This window comes from Triturus cristatus, chromosome 6 (genome assembly GCF_964204655.1).
Source record: "Triturus cristatus chromosome 6, aTriCri1.1, whole genome shotgun sequence".
Taxonomy (NCBI): domain Eukaryota; kingdom Metazoa; phylum Chordata; class Amphibia; order Caudata; family Salamandridae; genus Triturus; species Triturus cristatus.
The window spans coordinates 1,635,219,905-1,635,236,566 of NC_140589.1; the positions used below are offsets into that span (position 1 = coordinate 1,635,219,905).

General features: G+C 41.3%; 1 protein-coding gene across 1 annotated transcript in view; it reads left to right on the plus strand.

Moving 5' to 3' along the window:
* The window catches only part of ABCG5 (ATP binding cassette subfamily G member 5), a 243,689-nt gene that overhangs the window by 72,158 nt on the left and 154,869 nt on the right, over positions 1-16,662 (plus strand). The window lies entirely within an intron of this gene.

Genomic DNA, 16,662 nt, shown 5'->3' on the forward strand with positions numbered 1-16,662 from the left:
GATGTGTTCGATGGTAGTGGGCTTCCAGGTCAAGATCGTTTGGCGATCGGCCGCGACGGGGGGGGGGGTGATGTCCCGCGTTGGTTCGCTGAAATTGTCATAGAGGTCCTTGATCTTACGGTGGAAGTATGTGCTGAGCTTGTTGCAGAGTTGCTGGGAAGGTGTGATGTCCATAGATTCGCTCGGCGGCTTTGTAAGCTGCTGTATGACGCTGAACAGTTCCTTGGTGTTGGTCGCGTTGGCCTGGATTATGTCCTTTAAGAAGGTCCGTTTGGTGTTCCTTATGCACTGGTGGCATTCTTTCAGGGCGCTCCTATGGTTGTTTCGTGCTTCCATGGTTTTCTTTGTTTTGCCAGGTTTTCTCTAGGTGTCTGTTCGAGCGTCTGGCTTCCTGTAATTCCGTGGTGAACCAGGACAAAAATGTTGCTAATGACCCCCCGACCTATCATCAATAGATATGGTTGCAATGATATTGTAAAATGTATTAGAGACACCTATGTAACCCCTTTTGCAGAGTGTATAATGAAACATGAAGCTACTACTATTTCTAACCCCTCTCATTAGTATCAGCATGTATCTTAAGTTTTGCCAGAGCTTCTGACAAAAGTGCCTTGAAGCACTTAAATTATTCAATTTGCAATGTGCACTACCTAATCAAAATGAATATAAAAATAACACTGTATGTGCATCTGCATCACATTTACCCGCAATTTCAATATTATTAATTCCTGGTGTTTCTCAACAATGTCTCTTACCATCACCAATCTTGTTTCACCCCTTTTGTTTTTGGATTGCAAAATGTTCCCAGATTCATCAATATTGAGTCTATTTCCTTGCATACAACCCCAATTTACCACTACACACCTATATCGCATACTTGCTGAATTGTGGGATAGCAAGTCTATCTCTCTTTGTGGCAGTGTTTGCCGATAGTAACTATACTAAATTCTCCCAGGAAGCAGACAACGTTCTGAGCTCCAAAATACAGAGCAAATATATCCCAGCATCATACACAGGAGGAGCACTTCTTAAGGGAATTGAAGAGTCTAAGAAATTTCTCATAGATGTAAAGGAGTTAATCTTGATAGCATTTGAAAGCATGACTCAGATCATTCTGATGATACGTCTCACTGCAAAAGTAGGAAGGTAACAAAATTGAGGTGAACCTAAAAAAAGGAACACATTTTCACTTCAATAGAGGGCAGGGGCATTTGGTCTAAGAGACCATGAGTTTTTGAATAGGAAGCATCACAGCCAATGTGTGGTGCACTGAGGTATTCATATCTTTTCATGGAAGGGGGTCAAATTCAGCCAGTAGGCCATGGAAGAGGGAATATTTTAGAATGAAGGAAATCTTGAAGTGCACATTTATGGCAGTCAGTCAGGTTTTCATGAGAGGTGCCCATAATTAATATGCATCCTTGCTTATCACAAGAGGCAAAGACACAATGTGATCACTACTCAGAACCTTCTCAATGGTCATCCTCAGACTGTGGAGGCCAAGGACACCCTTGGAAACCCTAGTCATTCTCTCAATCGATATTCCGATCTTTTTAATTCCTCACTATAGACAGTCATCTCCTGCAAGCTGGAGGTATTAACTGAATAATGCCCTAGGGGCAGAATCCTTGTACATGTATAAAATATCAGTATGTGCACAAACCTGGCTTTGCTTAAGGCACAGGATAGGAAATCTGTCCATTCACTTCATATGCACTTTAGTGATCCTTCCAATACTACTTCTGTGCTATGCTCAACTCATTGATTCTTTGATCCATGTAAATAGGATGTCTAGCGCATAGCGAGTGGTTTAAAGGGGCACATCAGTAACATTTTTGTTTTCATTCATGGTAGATTTGAATGGTTGTCTTCCCTTCTTCCTTTGGCACCAGTTGTGCTTGTTTTATAATAGTGAAAAACGCACCCAAAGACAAAGGGCCTCTGTAGATTTAGAGTCAGGTGGTAATAGGATGTCTGCCAAAAATTGGTGTACATCCTGTCGGCACAGCTATTGGTTCCTCATCTCATTTTATTAAGGGAACTTGATTTCCCAATAACAGAGCTATTACTAGCTCTTGTATTGGGAGCCCATTGTACAGCCCCCAACTCCAGTGAGAAAGGTGTCATAAAGTCTGAATTATCAAGGTGGCTTCTGCAACACTATCCTCATTGGCATGGATCTTGTACAAGTTTGTCATGTAAACTGTGGTGCTCCTGGACAAAAAGACTGCAATTTTCACCCATGTCCAGAGAGAAAACTCCTAACACCTGCTTATCATTAGTTATGTTTTTTAAGATAGACTCAAGCTTTTGGTCTCTGTCTTCAGAATAAAACATAACTGTGACAGGTCCACACTGCCACCATGACATGACTGACTTACTGTCACAGTTTCTTCCTCATAAACAACTCCACCATCAAGGCAGAAGCCTCTTTAGAGAAATATGCCTCGCAAAAGGTTGGCTTCTCACAATTATGCTGGCCTCGAAGTGATTAACTTCACCCATTCTGCTTTATGTAATGAGCTGTCAAAACTCTCCCTCTTTTATTTTAAGTACACCAATTTTTGTCACAATACAACATAGCATTCAGAAATCCAAAAGGACTTGCTGCAGATTAACTTTATGAGATTTGGAAGGAGAAAATGTTACTCCCCTTTTTCTGAATTATGTCTGTGTGCTTTAATAAATCACAAGGTAATCATTGAGGCTTGTGGTACATTGGCACTATCCCCAATCTGTGCAGCTAAGAGCAGTTTTCCCGAAACTGCACACATATTCAAACAAATTCCAATTTCAGCACTTGATGATGGAGATATTACCAATTTCATATTTTCCAGTCAGTCTGGAATACCAACAAATTCTTACCTGCCCAATGTAGGAATGAGATGCAGCAACTTATGACAAGCCTGTAGAAGGATCCTTAAACAGTGTGCAGACAATGAAAGAAAAGAAAGATTATAAATGATAACCCTGTTTGGCCTGGAGGTGTAGCCAATTCATGAAACTGAATCATTTTAGCTAGTGAGGCGCCTTGTCTCCACAGAACCAAGAATGGCCTTGTCTCCACAGAACCATTGTCTGCACGGTTGAAAGATACATCATGATGGCTTTATTGTTCCTGGAGGGAAGACTAGTTCATGTTGAAGTTTTTTTCATTTGGAAGATGATGTTCAATTTAGGAATGCTTATTCCATGTGTAATATTATCCTGAAGTCTCTATGGGATTTGGAGTACAAGCAATTCAATCAGACATAACTTTACTGATCATATAGCATAGTAAAATAATTGTATTTGGGAAATTATTTTACATTGGCTAGTTTTCTTGGTCCATTATTATCAGAGGATTTTGTTTAAAAGCCCTTGCATACTGTTTTCTCAGTGTCTAAAATGCTGTCAGTGTTTACATTTTCATTGTTTTTTAATTCTGATTTTTACCATGCTATTTTAATGTCATTTTTTATAATTACTTTCCATTAGAGATATTTGTAACTATAATGTTATCTGTGATTTAATGTGTTAGTTTTTCCACAATTTTTTTTATTCATAAAACTTCTAATTATGTTTGAGTTTTCCCCTGATCTTTAGGTGCAATCCAGTTTAGTCAATATGTTTGCTGATAGTTTTTCTGTATCTTTGATGTTTCATTAGTTTAGAAAGCAACACCTTTTTACCATATTTATTGTTAACATTTTAATTTTTAAACGGTTTGATTTCTTTTCCCACCTCATTTGCTCTTTAAGGTACATCTGGTTTTCACATTAAAAGTAGTTTACTTCTTGTTGCTGAATTGTAATGTTGGGTTAGTGTGGACACTGCCAGCGCACACTGTCTTTGATCTATGATTCTCAGTCTCACAGTCCAAATATCCAAAGGTGAGCGCTGGATCCCCTCAATGAAACCAGTGAAGTTCTATGGATTGAACAGTGGACCATTTCCCAAAAGCACTACTTTCTGACAGTGTTTCTAGCTGAAATAGATCAAAAGCCACTTAGAATTCTGAATACAGATCTGAAGGCAGCTCCTCACACTTTATAAAAATGTATTAGTTACCACAGAAATGTCAATCTCTCCCAAATTGTATTAACTACCATGGTGGATTGATAGGGGAGGTGCTTTCGTTTACAGCAGGAAACAAAAATCTTGCACAATTATGTATGTTTTAAAGAGGGCAAAAAGAGGGATTCTTGGTCATGAAACTGCTTTTTTTGTTTTTATTCCAAATCATCTTTATATCACAGATGTCTGTTGAATCTATTTTTAAGTTCAATATACAACAGTGTCCTGCAGGCCACAGGACAGTTTCTGGGTACAATGGAGGGGGCGCTCCCAGAAGGCCCACAGTGAACTGAAAGAGTGAACTGGCTGGGAGTTGCTGAAACACAACTGATATGCATAGAATAGAAAATGCGCACCATATATTACAAGAAATGTGTCCAAATAGGTTTGCTTTTCTTTGATATTTAATTTCTGATGTTAGAAATTGGATCTCTAGTTGGCAGATCCACACCCTGTCCAAGTCAAGACCACAATCCTAGTCAGGGTGAGTCAGATACACAACCTAATTTAACCTGTGCTCACCCTCTGGTAGCATGGCACAGAGCAGTCAGGTTTAGCTTAAAAGGCAATGTGTAAAGTATTTGTGCAACACTTTCACTACAGTAACACTGTGAAAACACCACATAAAGACTCTACACCACTTTCGAAATATAGAAAATATTTATGTTAGTAAAACAAGACCAAAATGACAACAATCCAATAAGTAAAAGTCGAGATATTAATTTTTAAAGCTTAAATCCAAAAATAGTGCTTAGAAGTCAATAGCGCTAAAATGCTACTTGAAGTTCCGCTAGACCGGGGTCTAATCTAAAGTTCTAGGCTGACCGCAATGGAGGGCAGGCTGGATACAGGACCCATGCAGGGCCTGCTGAACAAGTACCTTTGTATGGAGCAAGCGTTAACGTCGAAGACAAGATACATCAGTTCCAATTCATGCAGTTGGGTCGCTGTGTCGAAGTCAAGCCTCGCAATCAGCATCAAAGGATCAGCGCTGCATCGAAGTCAAGCCTCGCAGCTGTGTCTTCGGATCAGCACTGAGTAGTGAACTAACCTCGCAGTCTGGATCCACGTCGTTGTCAAATCAGCGCTGCGTTGGCATCAAAGGGCACTGCTTTGGTTCCGATCAGCATAATGGGGCCACTGTGTGGATTTTTGCAGAAAGCAGCTGCAGAACCCACTTCTGAGGTCCAGGACTGGAGCTGGCACATCGGAGAATGGTAGGACTCACATGGCAGAGTCCAGCATCACCAGCAGAGTTGCAAGAAGTTTTTTGCGACCCTGAGACTTCAGAGATCAGGAGGCAAGCCTACAAACCCTTGGAAAAACTTGGGTTTAGGGATGTAGAGACCACTAGCAGTCCTTCTTACTGATGTTCAGACAAAATATAGGAAATAAACTATCATCAGACAGAAATATTGAGTCTGAAATATCGTCACACAAAAATATTGTTTGCAAGAATATCGCTGCCAAGAATATCAATTTTAAGTTAAGTAATATCGATTTTCACAATATCGAAATCCTTAATAGAGTTTATAAAAATACCATTGCTAAGAATATCGTTTTCAATTATTTTTATATATTTTAGTATGTATTTTAATAGTATATGTTAAAAAATGTTTTTAATTGTTAATGTTTTTTAATATAGTTGTTTAGTATAGTTTTAAAATATTGGGCCTTATTTCGATATCGGTCAGAAAGCCGCTTTCCATGCAACATGGAAGGGTTAGATACCGAACGTTGAATTACAATGTTGGCGGTTAGAGTTTAAACTGGTGGGGGAAACTCAGTTTCGGTTTGATGTCGGGATTATGTTGTCGGTTTCTGACAGCTTTCCATGTTGGCCTTCCTGACATGGAAAGGCAGTTGGAAAGCGACTTTGTGGTCCCCTTAGCAGGCCCTCCGGTTGTGGCCCTGGGGGGCACCTATGGTAGTCCCATGAAAAGCCAGCTCCCATCATGGCCGTTCGGAGATGTTGCTCCATTGTGAACCCTCAATTCAGCCTCCAGAATGGCGCTTTCACCGCATTGCCTAACCATCCTCTAGGTTCTACAACTGGAATGCAAGCAGTTCATGTTAAAACTTATTTTGCTCTGCTCCGACCGATCCTCGCAGAGATTTCTGCCGTGACGTCCCTTCCTTCGATTGGACTAAGATGGCTCCCAAGCTATGAGAGCTCCATGAGCTACGAACAAATGCCTGGTGCTGAATGGAGCGCACCGCGATGCCACCGACCCGCGCTCTGCCCAGCAATCCGACGCCCCCACACCACAGCCCTCACCTCAAAGTGCCTGCCGATTCCACCGCTTTTGTATCATTTCGCGTTCCCGCTCTGCTAACGGAGCACGGCTACTGCTGGAGAGGGAGGGGCACTTGAGCACGACCGGCAGTGCCCTCCGTGATCCACAGCGGACGCACTTCAGAAGTGGTGAGTGGGGAGCCCGTGAAGAGGCCTTAGTGTGACAATTTTGATCCTGGTGGCAGCCTTTCACGACCTGAGCTCGGGTTTTGGGATCCTGCTGGCGCCTAGCTTGACCCCCATTGAGCTCGGCTCTTACCTTCTAGACGGAAGCCGACTCTAAAATGGCGCCCACCAATGTATTTTCACTGGTATGGGAAGATGCTCCCATCTGACAAGGGGGTCCCGATGTTCCACTAGGACAATGGGCTTAGCTGAGGAAACAATCCTAAGATCTAGAAACAATACCACCTACAGAGTCTTGAGATCAACAGACTCAATTTGCCTGACTTTATGATGGCTGCCAAGCTACACCCCCCCCCCTTCCTATACTGCCACCCTTGCCAGCTCCACCAGCCCGTCTCTTAATTTGAGAAAATAGTTTTGTATTTTAATTATAATATTTGTAGTTATGTATTATACGTATTAAACATTGTAATAAATATTTAATTTATTAATTAAAAAAATGCATTTAGATTGTTTACATATCTATAATTTTAGCTATTTAGTATGTTTTAGAAATTATTTTATTTTGTTCAAGTTAATTAGTCTCTTTTTAATGTTGCACTGACTGGAGTGGGAATAGTACATTTTACCCCTCTGCAATCCAACACTTTCCCTACTGTTGCACTGACTGAAGTGGAAATAGTACATTGTAGCACCCCCGCTATCCAACACTTTCCCTACTGTTGCACTGAGTGGAATGGGAATAGTAAATTTTACCCCTCCGCATTACAACATATTCCCTACTGTTGCACTGAATGAAGTGGGAATAGTAAATCTGATCCCTCTCAATCCAACACTTTCTCTACTTTTGCACTGACTTCAGTGGGAATTTCTAATTCTACCCCCTCACCCCACAATCCAACACTTTCCCTAATCTTGCACTGGCTGGAGTGGGAATAGTACATTCAAACCCCTCTGCAATCTAACACTTTCCCTACTTTGCACTGACTTGAGTGGGAATAGTAATGTTTACCCCTCTGCAATCCAACACTTTCCCTACTGTTGCACTACCTGGAGTGGGAATAGTAAATTTCACCTCTCCACAATCCAACACTTTACCTACGGTTGCACTGACTGGAGTGGGAATAGTAAATTTTACCAATCCACTATCCAACACTTTCCCTACTATTGCACTGACTGGAGAAGAAATAGTACATTTTATCCCCCCCCCAATCCAACACTTTTGTTGTGTTTCCATTTAGATACCCGTATATAGGTTTCCCTGAATCATGTCCTTATTTAGGCACAACTCGCTTTGCCCTTATTTAGGCATTGAATCCCAGCCCTTATTTTGGCATTAGCCATGCTAACCAAATACAGACATGGTCACCTACATCCGTCCATCCCACGTCACAACGAGTTCTTGGAAACCAGACCCTTAAGCCGAGCGGGACTTTCCCTAGCTAGGATTATTGATTTCTCCAAGAACACATCTATTATGCATGAACTACTATTCCCTAGGGGTTCATCCATGATGTCTTAAATATGCCTTCCCTTACCATGGCAAACGACGGCACGACTTAGCACAACTTGACTGCACAGTTCACCACAGCAAGTTCGGAAGAGCCCATATCCCGGCCTAATGCACTGACCAGATGCTGTCATGCCTGCTCGCAGAGAATCCAGCTTCCAGTGTTCTGACTCCCTTCGCGGGGTGTTCGAGTTTGAGACCCGGATAGAGATTCCCACCTCGCTCATTCTAAAGGTATGGAGCAGACTAGAACCTAGAGGTACTCTTGGCATACTAAACTTAGTATATACCATACTATAGCAAACAGCACCTACTTCTTACCTCACACTACACTTAGGTTAGGTACACGAGGGTAGGACTATTTGAAGCATCAGACGAGTATTCACTTTTTAGCCTGTGTTATTTATGTATGTATATATGAATATATGTCATAGCTAAAAGACAATACTATTGCAGTATTATTTCTTCTTACTGCTTATGCTGTGTGTATTGTATCTTGCTTTCTGTCTAATGACCGTAACAGCTCATATCTCTTACCCGAGAAACAAGACTGTTCAATAAAACCCTTTTATTGAAATGCCCGTCTATCTATTTCTGTGTAACTCTGGAAAAACTAAGCATGCACGATTGACTGAGTGAAACTGTTATCTATTGTTTCCACGATTCTGAGACGTGTTCCGATTCTAAGGGAAACAAAGTTGTCATGTTTATGCTGTTGTCAGAAACTAATCCCTTCTTGTTCATTCGAGAAGTTTCTAGTGACCTCCGAGTTAGCTGGCACACAAAGTAATTAAGTTTAATGTACTCGATAGGAACTACACTACATGGCGCCCAACGTAGGGCAGGCACTAATTTAACGCTAGATACTGAAGTAACTCAGTCGTGCTTTTCTCAGAGACCCCTCCTCATAAAACTCCATAAGATGTCTGGAGTGGGTAGGGATAATATCCGCCATAGCTGAGTAGGACGAGAATCCTATGGATTAGTCGTTTGGTTTATTCAACGTTGAAGGATACAGTGTTCCAAAATTTTGTGAACCTTATCTTTGTTTCCTTGAAACTTGTTCTGCATTTTCCAAAAAGCAATGTCCCAAAACAGGGATAATACAGAGGCTGCGGCTGACCAAGTCGTAGCAGCCTTTAATACTACAGGTTAAATGTCATTAAATGTCATTACATTTAAGGGGAGCCATCACTCTAAACCTTATAAAACATGGCCTAACAGCAAGAGGTGGTAGAGCTGTTTTTGTGATAGAGGCACATGAATCTTTTCAGACAGAGGTATTCTATTCATGGATTACATTTCTAGAAACAAATCCAGTAACAAAAATGTTTCACTTCTTCAAAGAAGATGAACCACCTGAGGAATACATTCCCTTTGAGGATATCAAAATTCCACTCACATACCAGGAGCATCAATTCTGGTTTAAAGGCGCCCTAAAACATTACAATCACATAACCAGGCTCGGGCCCACTAGGTAGACCAGGAGCAACATGGCCGATTTTAGCCGGCTACACACCTCATCCTGACATTGAAACAATGTCAGATGATGAATTACTCACTCAACTAAAAGAGTTGATAAAAATGTACAGACAGTTAGTACAATATGTGATGCGGACTTTAACAGTCCAACCACCAATAACCATTCCAAATCAGACCCCTCATCAGGGGAATACTCTAAAAATTACTCCACAGACTTTACACGCAGTCATGGGTAAAATGTCCACAAAACGTGAACAAATTCCATTCTGGATAGCTCAAAAATGACTCAAATCGAAGCAGTATTTCCTAACACTAGCCCTTATGAGAAACACCGAATCCTAACAATCTGTTTACCAATGGGGATCACACCACATCTGGAAGACTGCACCACTTGGGGCACAGTCTTTGCTGCCATCTACACTAAAACACATGGTGTTCCGTCTATTGAGGTAATACCTGTTGCCCTGAAACAAATTCAATATGAATACGGGGCAGAGCCTGCTCTGAACTTAGGTATGAAATTACTGAAAAACTTCAACCAGGTCTCAACAATAATATTATCTAATATAAAAGGGGAGGCAGCATCAGTGGCGATCCGCCAAAAATTAAGGGAATTTGATGTAACAGAACATCAACATGAACTACCCAGAATAATAGAAAAATCCTATGAAGAATTAGACAGAGACAGTTTAGGTGGGAAACCAGTTAAACCACAACTGTCTGAGGGTCATGAAAAAGACTCAGTTAAAAACAATCCTAGTGGGAAAACAAAAAACAATTTTTAAAAGAGAAGCGTTCTCAATCCCGAGGTAGGTCTCCTCAAAAGGAGCCCTCTGAAAGGAGGTATAACCTCAGGAATAGGGATAATTTGAAAAAACCTGACAGGTATCAAGATACTGATACACGTTCCTCTCGTACCTTTCAGACATCTTCTTAGACATCCGAAAGAAGAGGACGGTCAGATCACAAAGAAGAACGCATGAAGTCCAGAGACGGTCAGCACGTTCAGAAAAACAAACCAAAACCTCAATTCAGCAAGAAAAAGGTAGCAGGTCTGAAGATCAGACATGCCGAAAATCCTGAGGACACAACTCAAGAATGGAGAATGGGCTCAGACAGTGCTGGACAGCGCAGCAGAAGTAACAATAGCTCGACAGAACCTGAAGGAACTTCTGGAGACAGTGGACTTGAATGAGTACATAACAGTTGAAACTGTAGACACCAGGGTTAGTTCTCCACAAAAGTTATATAAAATAACACCTTGGATGGAGGGAGACATACCAAGAAAAGTGAAAGCACTCTTTTTTGAGAAAAAAGTTTCAAGGGGTTATGATATACTTCTAGCAGAAAAAGACTGACCAACGGAATTTGTCAGGGAGTGCCCACATGGCGAAGACATCATTATGCCAGCCTTCTCCAACCATGTTCCTATACATTTTAAAATATACGTATGTCAGGAAATGGGCAGTAGCCCAGGCCCCTGCATTATACAAAAATCATGCAGGATGGGATGAGGACTCACCACACCATAAAATCCAATTAAAACGTCAACCTACTGCGCAAAGGCAGTACCCAATTAAGCAAGAAGCTAAAAAACAGGTCAGGGAGATCTTAGATCAACTTAAATACCAAGGGGTGATTGAAACATGCACCTCATCAATTAACAATCCTTTGTTTCCTGTTTCCAAACCTGACAACACATATCGTCTAGTTTTGGATTACAGACACCTGAACACTTGTTTGCAGTGCAAAATGAACACAGCACAGCATTAATGAATAACATTGTGCGTAAAAAATATAAAACCACATTGAATATTTCAAATGGTTTCTTTTGTCAAAACATAGCACCTGAAAGTAGGTACTTGACAGCTTTTTCAATAATGGGGACCTAGCGTCCTTTCTGTCGACTCCCACAAGGGTTCAAGAACAGCCCGGGGTTATTCTCAGCAAGAGTAACAGAGTTACTACAAATTTATGATGACGAGGCATTGTCATATGTCGATGATATCTATCTGACAGACGATGACCTGGATAGGCACTTGAACAGGGTGAACACCATTATACTGGGCTTCGCCTCTGAGGGCTACAAATTTAATTTCAAGAAATTAAGAATTGCCCATCTCAATGTCCTTTTCCTAGGATATGAACTTTCAAGTGAAGGCAAAAGCCTGGCAGCGAATTTTTTAGAAAAATGTGTGCTGCTCCAACCTCTAAAAACGCTGAAACATTTACAGTCGATTCTAGGTTTTCTGAATTTTGAAAGAACTTACATTCTAAATTACGCAGAAAGGGTTAAACCTCTCTACGAACTAATCGAACCTGATTTCAAAATCAAAGATTGGACACAGGAACACACAGAAATCCTGCGTTCACTACAAGCTGACTTATTAGCAACAAATCACTTACAAACACGCGTAAATCACGCAATTTAGTGATCCGAATAATTTCGGGTCAATGCGGATTCACCTACTTAACTTTTAATGAAGGTGAAAAAGTACCAATTGCATACAAATTACATTTGTATACACAAGTGGAAATGCGATTCACTTAGACAGAAAACATTCTGACAGCAGTTCAAACCGCTGCAGCAAAAGAAAGAGCTCTAGCTCAGGGGAAACGCATTATTATCGTGACACCGGTACCATCCTTAGAGGCAGTTACAAAAGCGAGCATTCCAAATGCAAAAGCTTTACATCCAAGATGGGTACAATGGGTTAATTCTCTTGCTGCAACAGATGTTGAATATGTTTTTGATCCTTATTTAAAAACACAAGCATTCCTGCAATAAGAACACGAATGTCCTCTGCCTATCGAGATTCTCCCTCTTGACCAGTATGAATTTATAATTTATACTGACGAATCAGCACAACCGGCTACGGAAAGTAAGCAAGCTTACAGTGCAGCCTGCGCAATCATTAAAGGTCGTATGCGCAATGGTAAATTCCGACTGATGGTCACTAAAACTCAATCTCTAGGAGATTGTACAGCTCAGCGAGCTGAACTACAAGCATTCAAATTGGTACTTGAAAATACGGATCGCAAATTCCCCACACTTATGGTGTGCGATTCTTTTTACTATGTTCAATCATATAATGAATATTTACAGAATTGGCTTCAAAATGGTTTTAAAGATGCAAAAGGTGGCACAATAAAGCATAAAACACTTTGGGAACAAGTAGTTCAGTTGCGAAACGGACTACAAAACACTCACATGATACACACGCTGAGTCGTCAACGTGATGGCATTCACGTTGATGGGAATTCATTGGCTGACGAAGCCGCGAAGGGGGCTGTGCAAACTGCTTCCGTAGCTGCGATCACTCGTTCAAAAACGTGAATAGACAGTGAGATATTGTTGGCTGTCAATGCTTCAAGCAAAGGCAGTGATGCAGCATTACCTAAAAAGTTTCCACTCAAATACTCGTATATAATTGATGGGAACAACGTTCCGTTTGCTCGAAACCCTGGAGTGGGGGATAGGGTCATTCCAAACATGGAACGTAGGTTAGGACTAATCCTAGCAGCACATGAGGGGATATCCTCTGCCCATGCAGGTGTTTCCGCCACAGTATCGTTATTAAAACAGAGATATTGGTGGCTTGGCATTAGGAAACAGACCACAAACTATGTTTTGGAATGTGAAATATGCCAGAAGATGAAAGTCTCGACAGTGAAACGTCCTGCGCTGACACCCCTGTTAATCTCAGATAAACCATTAGCGTGTGTTTACCTGGATCACTGCAGTACCTTGCAAAGGGATGGTAACTATAAATATATCATGGTCGCAGTGGATTCGTGTTCAAGGTTCCTATGGATGTGGCCTCAGCGCTCGGCTGACGCTCGAACTGTTATAAAAGATTTGCGAGTCTTTATCGGCACATACGCAATTGGCACACTACATTCTGACCAGGGCCCTGCATTTAGCTCTCGGGCTTACAAAGAAGCCATGGCCAGTTTGGGCGTTGCATTGCGGTACTCCTCTACATTCCATCCTGAGGGAAATTCGGTTGTGGAAAGGAAAAACCGGGACATAAAGCGGTCTATAACAGCTAGGGTATTAGGTTTGGGTGATGGGTGGGTCAAACATCTTTATGGGGTCCAACGCTCATTAAAGAATTTGCCAAGAAGTTCTCTAGGGAGGTCACTCCATGTGAGGTCCTATTTGGGACAAGAATGTGGGTTCCTGATCTCGAATGTAAAGGCACAGTAGTGGAAAATAAACCATTTGATATCAAAGATCGTTTGGCTGTTTTACAGGACTTAAATGAACTAAGATCGAAACAAAGCAATGTTTTCCTGAAGCCAACCACCACTGGGGATAATCCAGCCGTCCCAGCAAGGCCTGTCTGGATCCCTAAACTTGGGGATCTAGTCAGAGAAAAGATCGCTGACAAGAAGTAATCTGGGCCTTCTTACATACAACCGGTACCTGCCCTAGCAATACACGGATCAAGAACAGTACTTCTGCCGCCCCTTGCTGGTAAAAAGGAGAAAAGATTTGTGTCCATCGACCTCATCAAACCACACTATGTGGCCGATACTAAACAGTAGGCCATGTGGACGCCGACCAAGTAGCAGACGCACTCCTCTAGCTACTGTCCGAGAGGTTCAAACTGAAAGACTCATCACCATTGAGAATACAACAGTAAGAAATGAAGGACTAAGCAACAATGCTATGGAACTCATTCCTCTTGAAACCCAAATAACAGTTCGTCCTGATAGACTGGTCTACACCAACGTAGCAAGAGATCCACTGGTTCCAGCGATTTCAAGAAATGCTGATGCAATTTCAACCATTGACAGAACTGCTTCTGGCTATTTCATTAACTTTGGTACGTTTTCTGAGGATCCCAGCGAAGAACAAGCATAAGAATTTTTCCAACCCGTAAAAAAGAATTATCTGGTTTCACCATGGATTGAACTATGGATTATTTCTGGAATATTTTTCTTTCTGCTTTGGCTAGCTTTAGTAATAAATCTGAGCATGCTGATAGTTGGAAGATATATTCATTTGGACACAGGAAGTAAAAATGTGAGCTTACTTTTGAAACCACACAAATCGTCCCATCACGAAGCAAGAGACTTGTCAGCAGTGAACATCACAGCCGTTCCAATACAAGATGGTATAGTTTGGGACAAAAGATCATGATATATTCGGTCCGTCTGAACTTTTGAAGATTCCATACTTATTTAAAATTTCATTTTGTGACTTTATTACCTCTAGTACCTATTCTGATGATTGGGACTTTGAGACTGTTAATAATATGATGCCTGATCTAGAAAGATCTGCTGCATTCTCTAAACATGAATACTTAGAGGGTTCAACAGACTATGAACAGTTTTTTTGTTACAATCACTATGGTCATCATTTCTTGCATAAAACTGCAACACCTAGAAATGTATTTATGTATAACCAATGGGAACATTGTCCTACTCCACCGAGGGGTAGCTCAAAAACATTTGCAATGAAGTTTCCATATTTTTCAGGGTATAATATATCTAAGCCAGAAACGTTTTACGAAAAATATGTTAACGAATACAAAACAGATTTATTCTGCAGCCTTTAATGCCCAACTGTCTAGACAGGGTTTTGACTTTTGGAAAGACACAATTGACACAAAATCTGTCTGGGGTACAAAAGATTGGCAAGTGCAGGAGATAGAAGCTTTGTTTAGAGCCTGCATCATCCCTCAGCAGATAATGTTTTTGAATGACACTGTCCAACAGACGTCTTGCCTTGGGTTAGCCAAGATCAAAGACATGAAAACACAGTGTGAAAACCTACAACTACAAGAAATAGCACTACACAGGGGGTGGTCGACGTACATACTATTTTACGACACAATAGATCAGATTCCGAATGGAAAAAATGGTTGCTCTGGCCCACAGACACAAACATCTGTCAAGAAAGATTCAAGAAAGACACAAGGTCTAACGATCAATAGGCCAGACCCACGCTATGTCCAAAGAGAGCATCCAGGGGTAGTAACAACATACAGTGTAGGAAAACTATGACTTGATTGGCTACAGACATCTACACTAGAGGATGTGAAACAACACTTATCTTTACTTAAAGAAGACGCAAACCTCAGGGAATTCTTGCTAGGTCCAAGAAAACCGCGTCAAAAACATTTCATATATGCCGGCATCTATGCTGCTTATAATGAAATATGGAAGGTGACACCGCAAAAAGAATGCGAGAAATTGATTGTATTAATTTAGAGAAATCTCTCGCTGTGGTCGACAGTGGATTAACAACTCTGTCGTCCAGGATATATTCATTGGGCAACATTGTATCCTCTGCTATAGATATTGTGGAACAAGATTTGGTCTTGCTGCGTCAAGGCCAGTCTCAATTACGTTCTATTCTGTCATTAGACTGGACGCTACAAAACCTGCGTGCAGGCTATGTGCCTTGGCGTTTCATCAACACGTCTTCTCTGTTTTCTGATTACAATATCACGGATAAACAGATCGAACTGGCACAAAGGGGAGCGAAGTATACAGTGCTGAGCATTGAAAAACTGGAAAAATTGCCATTTACGGCAGCAGAAAAAACAGCTACTGAATGGATCATACATGGCAAAATAACTCTGCCTGTTACAACTTTCCATTTTCAGTATTGCCTTAAACACATGCCAGTAGGCAAATATGAAAGGTTGGGTAAAGAATACATCAGGACAAAATGGGAATTACATTACACACACAAATGTTGGAGTGGGGGGCGTGAAGTGTTTATTAGCGGTACACACTGTGAAAATACACTGAGCGGTTCACTCATATGTCGGCATATTAGTTTACATGGGGCCTGTAGCGGTTCCACTGCAAATTTATCCTGCCACCTGCAAGGTTCATGTATTTAAGACCGTATGTTCGGGACTGTTAACAACTTTTCAAGCTGGCCTCAGAATCCTTCCAAACTTCATGCACTCGGTGCTTGGTGGTCTGCCGCTAATTCTAGCAATTGTCGCAGGAATCCTATTTTTATTCCTACTGCTGCGCTATGGCAAGCCAATCCACCAGCGTCACTCCCGGCACCTTGGAGCTTGCTCTCCTGGAAAGGAAGTGTCATGAACGTATAGTGCAACTATTGGGTTTACCTCGTCTACCAGAACCAAATACCACATTGTTTCTGTCGTTCAGACCAATCTGGCAAGATTGCATCTTACCTGTTCTACGCTGCCTGCTTTGG